Here is a 9,402-nt window from a genome sequence, read left to right as displayed (position 1 = left end):
GGTGAGGGAGGTGAGGGAGGGAGGTGAGGGAGGGTGAGGGAGGTGAGGGAGGTGAGGTGAGGGAGGTGAGGGAGGTGAGGGAGGGAGGTGAGGTGAGGGAGGTGAGAAAGGGAGGTGAGGGAGGTGAGGTGAGGGAGGTGAGTGAGGTGAGGAGGTGAGGGAGAGAGGGAGGTGAGGTGAGGTGAGGGAGGTAAGGATGAGGGAGGTGAGGAGGTGAGGGAGGGAGGTGAGGGAGGTGAGGGAGGTGAGGGAGGTGAGGTAGGTGAGGTGAGGGAGGTGAGGGAGGGAGGTGAGGTGAGGGAGGTGAGAAAGGTGAGGGAGGTGAGGGAGGTGAGGGAGAGGTGAGGGAGGTGAGGGAGGAGGAGGTGAGGGAGGTGAGGGGAGGTGAGGGAGGGAGGGTGAGGTGAGGGAGGTGAGGTGCGGGAGGTGAGGGAGGTGAGGGAGGGAGGTGAGGTGAGGGAGGTGAGAAAGGGAGGTGAGGGAGGTGAGGGAGGTGGGAGGTGAGGGAGGTGAGGGAGGGAGGTGAGGTGAGGGAGGTGAGAAAGGGAGGTGAGGGAGGAGGTGAGGGAGGGAGGTGAGGTGAGGTGAGGGAGGTGGAGGTGAGTGAGGTGAGGAGGTGAGGGAGGTGAGGAGAGAGGGAGGTGAGGTGAGGTGAGGGAGGTAGGTGAAGGAGGTGAAGGAGGTGAGGGAGGGAGGTGAGGGAGGTGAGGTGAGGTGAGGGAGGTGAGGGAGGTGAGGGAGGTGAGGGAGGAGGGAGGGTGAGGGAGGTGAAGGAGGTGAGGTGAGAGAGGAGGTGAGGGAGGTGAGGGAGAGGGAGGGAGGTGAGGGAGGGTGAGGTGAGGGGAGGAGATGAGGGGAGGGAGGTGAGGGAGGTGATGGTGAGGTGAGGGTGAGGGGAGGGGGTGAGGGAGGTGAGGAGGGAGGTGAGGGAGGTGAGAGAGGTGAGGGAGGTGGGAGGAGAGACGGGAGGTGAGCGTGATGGAGTGTGTGGGAGGTGTAGGTGTGAGGTGGTTTTCTTGTGGTTGGAGTTCGCTTATCTTTAGCATTGAAATGGCTGCTGAGTGATTAGCTTGTGACTGGTCACAGAAATAGCTATGTTAAAAGTTAAAGCATACACATCCGCAGAGGCACCCCTTGACAAAGGAATTAGCATAGAATTTAGCATTGAAATAGCTAAGTTAAAGCATACACATCCGCAGAGGCACCCCTTGACAAAGGAATTAGCATAGAATTTAGCATTGAAATAGCTGAGTGATTAGCTTGTAACTGGTCACAGAAATAGCTATGTTAAAGTCAGAGCATACACATTCACCGAGGCACTTAGTACAAATCAAACAGGAGAATTTAGCATTGAAATAACTAGGCGAATTTCGCATTGAAATAACTGAGTGATTAGCTAGTGACTGGTCACAGAAATGGCTATGTTGAAGTCAATGCCTACACATCTGAGCTATTCAAAGTACTATATAGTGAACCAATAAAAAACTAAAATATAAATTACCTTAATGTTATCAATAAACTCTATATTCTCCAATCAGCTAAGCTACCAACAATAAGTCGTTATATATCACAATGCTATATGGCGAAAAAATGGGTGGATTCTTACCCTCAACTTTAGCAACACGGATAGCTACGGGCCCCGTTCAGACGGACGAGTTCATCCATGGTCGGAACAGAGGAGGGGGAGAGAGACAGCTGCGAGGCGCTATTATACTCTATGTTGTAAACAATACCATTAACCGTGGTGTGAGAGGTATTAAGAGTCAAGGCTGGCGAAAGAGCTGCGGTCTGAAGGTCATCGTAAAATACAATTAATTAAGAACAGAAATGGTTTAAAACATCTTTCCAATGGTTACTAAGCCAGAATCCATCTTCTCGGTTGAAATTGTCTCTGTGCTTGTATATGTGAATGGCCTCATGAACGAATCTCTCATGGTAGCCGGTTGGTTTGCAAAGAACCTCCGTCTTGGAGAAGTCAATGTCATGTGAGCCCACTGAATTATAACAGTGATCTTCCACGGCAGAGGAGTTCGTTCTATCGTGTTTCAAGTCTGCTTTATGTTCGCGGATGCGGTCCGAGATATGTCGTTTGGTTTCTCCAATGTAGCTACTACCACAGAGGCACTTTAGTTTGTAAACGCCCGGGTACTGTATGTCTGGAACAGCATCTTTCACAGATGGAATTAAATCACGGATTTTATGTTCTGTGTTGAATCGGACCTGGATCTTGTGTTTATTCAGGATTTTGGAGCTCTTTTTAGTGACCCCTGCAATGTAGGGTAAGGTGATGGTTTTGAGTGGCTCCACAAGAGGATCCTACTTCATGACTGGAGTGATGGCTTTGCGGATTGTGTAGTCGGAGTAACCATTAGCCCTGAGAGCCTGGTGTACGTGCTTGAGTTCACTGGTAATGTGTTCCTGGTCGGCAATGCATTGGGCTCTATGGTATAGAGTCTTGATGAGGGAGTTCTTCTGGGATGGATGGTGGTGGGAATCCGGTTTCAAGTAAGCATCTGTATGGGTAGCTTTCCTGTAGACAGAGTGGCTCATTGAACCATCATGTCTTATTTTAATTAAGACATCCAAAAAGGGTAGTTTGCCATCTTTTTCGACCTCCATGGTAAATCTGATGGCTGGGTGTATGGAATTGATGTGGTCGCGGAATTGGTCTAGAGCAGGCTGGCCATGTGGCCAGATGACAAAGGTGTCATCAACGTACCTCTTCCATAAGGTCGTGCGTAGAGTGGCAGTCTGGATGGCGTCAGTTTCAAATTTTTCCATGAATACGTTGGCTACAACCGGAGATAGGGGGGAGCCCATTGGGGTGCCCTCAGTTTGTTTGTTGAAAGCTCCATTCCAGGTGAAGTATGTGTTGGTTAAGCAATGTCTCACCAGGGGGGGTACATCAGTTTGCAGTCCTTGATGAACCAGGTCTTCAATGATAGCGATGGTGTCAGGTACCGGGACTTTGGTGAACAAGGACACCACATCAAAACTGACAAGCAGGTCGTCTGGGGACAGGGAAATGCCTTTGATTGTCGATACCAGGTGAGTAGAATTTAGTACCGCAGAGGTGGTTTTTCCAGTGAAAGGTCGCAGTATATCAGCAAGAAAACGTGCCAGTTTGTAGGTGGGGGAGTTGATAGTAGAGACGATGGGACGAAGGGGTGTATCTTCTTTGTGTATCTTTGGAAGGCCATATAATCTTGGTGGTCTGGCAGCAGAGGGTTTCAACGAGAACTGTTTGATCTCATCAATTAATGCTGTTGAATCAGAGATGATTTTGTTCGTTTTGGTGACCAGGCTGTTGGTGGGATCTCTTTTTATTTTTGTATAGCTGCCATCGTTGAGTAGTTCTTGAATTTTGTTGTTATATTCTGTTTTGTCCATGATGACAGTGGCATTGCCCTTGTCGGCTGAGAGGACGACAATATCATCCCTCTTTTTTAATTGAGATAATTCAAAACGTTCGTCTTTGCTGATATACTGCGACCTTTCACTGGTAAAACCACCTCTGCGGTACTAAACTCTACTCACCTGGTATTGACAATCAAAGGCATTTCCCTGTCCCCAGACGACCTGCTTGTCAGTTTTGATGTGGTGTCCTTGTTCACCAAAGTCCCGGTACCTGACACCATCGCTATCATTGAAGACCTGGTTCATCAAGGACTGCATAATGATGTACCCCCCCTGGTGAGACATTGCTTAACCAACACATACTTCACCTGGAATGGAACTTTCTACAAACAAACTGAGGGCACGCCAATGGGCTCCCCCCTATCTCCGGTTGTAGCCAACGAATTCATGGAAAAATTTGAAACTGACGCCATCCAGACTGCCACTCTACGCCCGACCTTATGGAAGAGGTACGTTGATGACACCTTTGTCATCTGGCCACATGGCCAGCTTGCTCGAGACCAATTCCGCGACCACATCAATTCCATACACCCAGCCATCAGATTTACCATGGAGGTCGAAAAAGATGGCAAACTACCCTTTTTGGATGTCTTAATTAAAAGGAGACATGATGGTTCAATGAGCCACTCTGTCTACAGGAAAGCTACCCATACAGATGCTTACTTGAAACCGGATTCCCACCACCATCCATCCCAGAAGAACTCCCTCATCAAGACTCTATACCATAGAGCCCAATGCATTTCCGACCAGGAACACATTACCAGTGAACTCAAGCACGTACACCAGGCTCTCAGGGCTAATGGTTACTCCGACTACACAATCCGCAAAGCCATCACTCCAGTCATGAAGAAGGATCCTCTTGTGGAGCCACTCAAAACCATCACCTTACCCTACATTGCAGGGGTCACTAAAAAGATCTCCAAAATCCTGAATAAATACAAGATCCAGGTCCGATTCAACACAGTACATAAAATCCGTGATTTAGTTCCATCTGTAAAAGATGCTGTTCCAGACATACAGTACCCGGGCGTTTACAAACTAAAGTGGCTCTGTGGTAGTAGCTACATTGGAGAAACCAAACGACATATCTCGGACCGCATCCGCGAACATAAAGCAGACTTGAAACACGGTAGAACGAACTCCTCTGCCGTGGCAGATCACTGTTATAATTCAGTGGGCTCACATGACATTGACTTCTCCAAGACAGAGGTTCTTTGCAAACCAACCGGCTACCATGAGAGATTCGTTCATGAGGCCATTCACATATACAAGCACAGAGACAATTTCAACCGAGAAGATGGATTCTGGCTTAGTAACCATTGGAAAGATGTTTAAAACCATTTCTGTTCTTAATTAATTGTATTTTACGATGACCTTCAGACCGCAGCTCTTTCGTCAGCCTTGACTCTTAATACCTCTCACACCACGGTTAATGGTATGGTTTACAACATGGAGTATAATAGCGCCTCGCAGCTGTCTCTCTCCCCCTCCTCTGTTCCGACCATGGATGAACTCGTCCGTCTGAACGGGACCCGTAGCTATCCGTGTTGCTAAAGTTGAGGGTAAGAATCCACCCATTTTTTCGCCATATAGCATTGTGATATATAACGACTTATTGTTGGTAGCTTAGCTGATTGGAGAATATAGAGTTTATTGATAACATTAAGGTAATTTATATTTTAGTTTTTTATTGGTTCACTATATAGTACTGTGAATAGCTCAGATGTGTAGGCCTTGACTTCAACATAGCCATTTCTGTGACCAGTCACTAGCTAATCACTCAGTTATTTCAATGCTAAATTCGCCTAGTTATTTCAATGCTAAATTCTCCTGTTTGATTTGTACTAAGTGCCTCGGTGAATGTGTATGCTCTGACTTTAACATAGCTATTTCTGTGACCAGTTACAAGCTAATCACTCAGCTATTTCAATGCTAAATTCTATGCTAATTCCTTTGTCAAGGGGTGCCTCTGCGGATGTGTATGCTTTAACTTTTAACATAGCCATTTCTGTGACCAGTCACAAGCTAATCACTCAGCCATTTCAATGCTAAATTATATGCTAATTCTTTTGTCAAGGCGCTTTGTTTCCTCTCACACAGCTTAAAGGTCGTGATCTGAACGTGGCTTTTTCACTCCAGCGCTGTCCTACCAGACAGTCTCGTCCCTTCACCTGATGAAGGCCGCTTGTGTTGTGGCCGAAACGTCGTGAGAATATTATTGCGTTATATCATTTGATCAATTTATTATTTTATTCTCATTCTACGTGACTTTACCGAAAGAACCAAAGAAGATGAATCATTGCAGTTACGAAAGCTTTAAATCGAAATTTAGAGGGAGAGAGGTGAAGGAGGTGAGGGAGGTGAGGGAGGTGAGGGAGAGAGGGAGGGAGGTGAGGGAGGGGATCAGACAAACGTCCATCTGTTAAAGTCACGACTGCTCAGAATCTCAGAATCAAGAATGTGTATTCAGGCTGTAGGAGGAAAGGAATCCGATGAGCTCTGAAGCTCTCTTTCACCGAGGTGCAGTGAGGGCAGGGGCTCAGCGAGTTGATGCTCACACACACACGGACGCTTCCACTTGCTGGAGTTTGTCCTCCGACTGTCACCGTCCGAGAATCTCAGGCAGATTCGGACCAACGCTGCTGCTGCAGCTGTGCGAGTGGGCGAGTGAGTCAGTGGGCGAGTGAGTCAGTGGGCGAGTGTGGTCAGTGGGCGAGTGAGTCAGTGGGCGAGTGGGTCAGTGGGTGAGTGAGTCAGTGGGTCAGTGGGCGAGTGGGTCAGTGGGCGAGTGGGTGAGTGGGTCAGTGGGCGAGTGGGCGAGTGGGTCAGTGGGCGAGTGGGTCAGTGGGTCAGTGGGCGAGTGGGTCAGTGGGCGAGTGGGTCAGTGGGCGAGTGGGCGAGTGAGTCAGTGGGCGAGTGAGTCAGTGGGCTAGTGGGTCAGTGGGCGAGTGGGCGAGTGGGTCAGTGGGCGAGTGGGTCAGTGGGCGAGTGGGTCAGAGGCCGAGTGGGCGAATGGGTCAGTGGGCGAGTGGGTGAGTGGGTCAGTGGGCGAGTGGGTCAGTGGGCGAGTGGGTCAGTGGGCGAGTGGGTCAGAGGCCGAGTTGGCGAATGGGTCAGTGGGCGAGTGGGTGAGTGGGTCAGTGGGCGAGTGGGTCAGTGGGCGAGTGGGTCAGTGGGCGAGTGGGTCAGTGGGCGAGTGAGTCAGTGGGCGAGTGGGCGAGTGGGCGAGTGGGTCAGTGGGCGAGTGGGCGAGTGTGTCAGTGGGCGACTGAGTCAGTGGGCAAGTGGGCGAGTGGGCGAGTGATTCAGTGGGCGAGTAGGCGAGTGGGCGAGTGGGTCAGTGGGCGAGTGAGTCAGTGGGTCAGTGGGCGAGTGGGTCAGTGGGCGAGTGAGTCAGTGGGTGAGTGAGTCAGTGGGCGAGTGGGTCAGTGGCCGAGCGAGCAGGTAAGCGAGCGGGTAAAGCAAGTGAGCGGGCGGCCCGGGCTAGCGGGCGGGCGAGCGAGCGGGTGGGCCCTCACCGGATGTCGTTGTGGCGGTAGTCTCGGTCCCACGCCGCCTTGCGCTTGAGCAGCGGGTACAGGACGAGGAAGCCGATGGCGGCGACGACGACGAGGAGGAGGAGCACGCCCATCACGGCGCCCGTCACGACGCCGGCGTTAGCGCTCGCTGCACACGACACGATCACCCACACACGCGTAACCTTCACAGACTGTAGGGGAAAGTGCTGTCTGTAACAGACTGTAGGGGCAAGTGCTGTCTCTAACAGACTGTAGGGGCAAGTGCTGTCTGTAACAGATTGTAGGGGCGAGTGCTGCCTGTAACAGACTGTAGGGGCAAGTGCTGTCTGTAACAGACTGTAGGGGAAAGTGCTGGCTGTAACAGACTGTAGGGGCAAGTGCTGTCTGTAACAGACTGTAGGGGAAAGTGCTGTCTGTAACAGACTGTCAGGGCGAGTGCTGTCTGTAACAGACTGTAGGGGAAAGTGCTGTCTGTAACAGACTGTAGGGGCAAGTGCTGTTAGCGAGCAGCAGCAGCTATGAAAGCCGGAACGGTACACGAGGGGGTGGGTGGCCAGCACCACGCCCGGCCGCCTTTGTCTCCCCAGTGGCGATGTTTACACACCGCACCAGGTACTCATTTGAGGCCGTGTCGACCGAGCGGAGGCCCAGGGACCGGTTCAGATAATGGTCACCGGCGGTGTTGGCCGTGAGCGGGAATCGAACCCCGGGTCGCCGGGTTCGTAGCACAGCCACACGCACACACACACACACGTACACACAACAACCACCATTCGCCACTAAGTGGCGGTGACGTCACCACGACGCTTGTGCCAGGCTATGTGTACCCTGAGGCCACGTGAAGTGTCGAACGCCCGCTGGCAGGAGGTCACGGGGCAGACCCAGGTGCCACGGGTCGACTGACTGAGATGACTGCCTGATGCACCACCTGTGCCCCCTACTGTGCCAACCTGCTGTGCTTTAGCCACCCGGCGCTCCGCTCGTTGTTCTGAGCGTCGCTCCTCCGCCCTCCGTTGTTGTTGGAGGGCGACTGCCTCCAACTGCCCAGTAGCATCCTTCACGAGCCTCCTCCACAGAGGCCGATCTTGACACCGCTGGTACCAGTCATCGGCAAGTCCACTCAGCTCCACGTCCTCCTGTACCACATCACTCCATCTCTTCTCTAGCCCGTGCCGCGCCCGCTGAGCCCCCTCAATCCGGCCAAACAAAAGCTGTTTCGGCATGCGGTGGCTGGGCATGCGGGCTACATGACCCAGCCATCGCAGCCTTGCCTGCCGGAGGAGCTCACCGATGGGACCCTGCCCAGATCTTCGAAGGATTTGTGAGCTCCTCACACAATCCAGTCTGGTTAAACCCAGGATGGATCGTAGGCAGGCCAGCCTAAATGTTTCTAACCGGCGAAGATGTTCCATTAGGGGGGTCCACGTTTCGCAAGCGTAGAGAAGGGAGGGAATGACCGTGGCCGAGAAGACCTGAAGCTTAGTGCGGAGCGACAGACCAGGTAGCTTCCACACAACGTTACGCAACCGATGAAAAGATATTGCCGCTCGACTGATTCGGAGTGAGACCTCTGCTGTTAAACTGGAGCCAGTCATAAGCACACTGCCCAGGTATGGGAAACTCTCCACTCTCTCCACAACTGCCCCATCACCGATTGGGAGTTGTGGGGGTGGAGTGTCCGATGGTACAAAATACCCAGGCAGGTGCTTAGTTTTGGTGGGGCTGATGGTAAGGCCCCACCTCTTAGCTCCAGTCTCAGCAGCAGCATATCCAACTCTTCCTCTGACTGAGCAGCTATTACCAAATCATCAGCATACATAACGTGGTTGAGCAATAGGGAGCCATCCCTTGACCGCACCCGGGCATCGATTAGCCTCCCATTATATCTGTACCATATGGAGATTCCCCCGGTACAGCTATTGAAGGCTTCACGAACTACGTGGTCAAAATAGATGTTAAATAATGTGGGAGCCAGAGGACATCCCTGTCGCACCCCAAGGTGTACAGGGAATGGCTCTGACTCCCGGCCACGTAGTTGTACCCGGGCCCGCTCACCATCATGAAGGTCCTTAATGATCGTCAGCAGAGGGTCAGGTACTCCAAAAGCACGAAGAATGACCCAGAGCCCAGGCCTACTGATGGTATCATAGGCCTTGACCAGGTCAATAAAGCAGAGATGTAGGTCTTGTTAGAATTCCCTACACCTCTGCTGTAGCAGACGGACAGAAAATATGGCATCTGTGCAGGACCGCCCTTTCCTGAAACCGCATTGGGGCTCCGCAAGCCTCTCCTCAGCGTGCCTGGCAAGGCGATGCTGAATAATCCTTGCCAGGACCTTTCCCGGCACACTGAGGAGTGAGATGCCCCTGTAGTTGTTACAGTCTGTGCGGTCCCCCTTCTTAAAAAGGGGGACCACCAGGGCATCCTTCCAATCCTGCGGAACCCGTCCAGTGGTCCAGACTGTTGT

General features: G+C 51.8%; 1 protein-coding gene across 2 annotated transcripts in view; it reads right to left on the bottom strand.

Annotated features, from left to right (window-relative positions):
* Positions 1 to 4,935: 4,935 nt before the first annotated feature.
* Positions 4,936 to 9,402, bottom strand: part of LOC142909012 (coxsackievirus and adenovirus receptor homolog) — a 43,969-nt gene continuing 39,502 nt past the window's right edge. Inside the window, exons 6-7 of one of the 2 annotated variants that reach the window (XM_076059688.1) lie at positions 6,936 to 7,083; positions 4,936 to 5,731 (exon numbers count right to left, since the gene is read on the bottom strand). The gene's annotated coding sequence lies outside the window, so the exon portion shown is untranslated. The remainder of the gene's footprint in view (positions 5,732 to 6,935; positions 7,084 to 9,402) is intronic. The other variant, XM_076059687.1, reaches the window with a different exon arrangement.

Source organism: Petromyzon marinus, unplaced genomic scaffold (genome assembly GCF_048934315.1).
Source record: "Petromyzon marinus isolate PM22_M1 ecotype Great Lakes invasive population unplaced genomic scaffold, UKy_Petmar_22M1.pri1.0 PM_G_Scaffold_11, whole genome shotgun sequence".
NCBI classification, from domain to species: Eukaryota; Metazoa; Chordata; class Hyperoartia; order Petromyzontiformes; family Petromyzontidae; genus Petromyzon; species Petromyzon marinus.
This window is presented reverse-complemented; position numbering and strand designations above follow the sequence as displayed.